The following is a 342-nucleotide window of genomic DNA, read 5'->3' on the forward strand; positions in this document are numbered from 1 at the left end:
GGATAGAACCGCTGCCCGCGCCCCCACCCCGACCCTCATTGGCAGGTGAAGTTTTAAGCACTGGACCCGACGGGAAAGTCCAAAACATACACATTAAAAAAACTTTAGTCTTTTCCTTTATGGTTTATCCATAAAGCTGTGCTTTTCTGTTTGTTTTTTTTTTTAATTGACGTATAGTTGATCTACAGTGTATTATCCCTCTTATTTTGCACCCCCACCCCCACTCCCTGAGTTCCAGAGCCATTCCCCTGTAAAGAAGGGGGACCATTGGAGCTGGGAATGGAAACGTGATGGGTCAGGACGCCTTCCTCCCTCTTCCCTCTTCCCCGAAGCTGGACCACC

This window comes from Budorcas taxicolor, chromosome 2 (genome assembly GCF_023091745.1).
Source record: "Budorcas taxicolor isolate Tak-1 chromosome 2, Takin1.1, whole genome shotgun sequence".
NCBI classification, from domain to species: Eukaryota; Metazoa; Chordata; class Mammalia; order Artiodactyla; family Bovidae; genus Budorcas; species Budorcas taxicolor.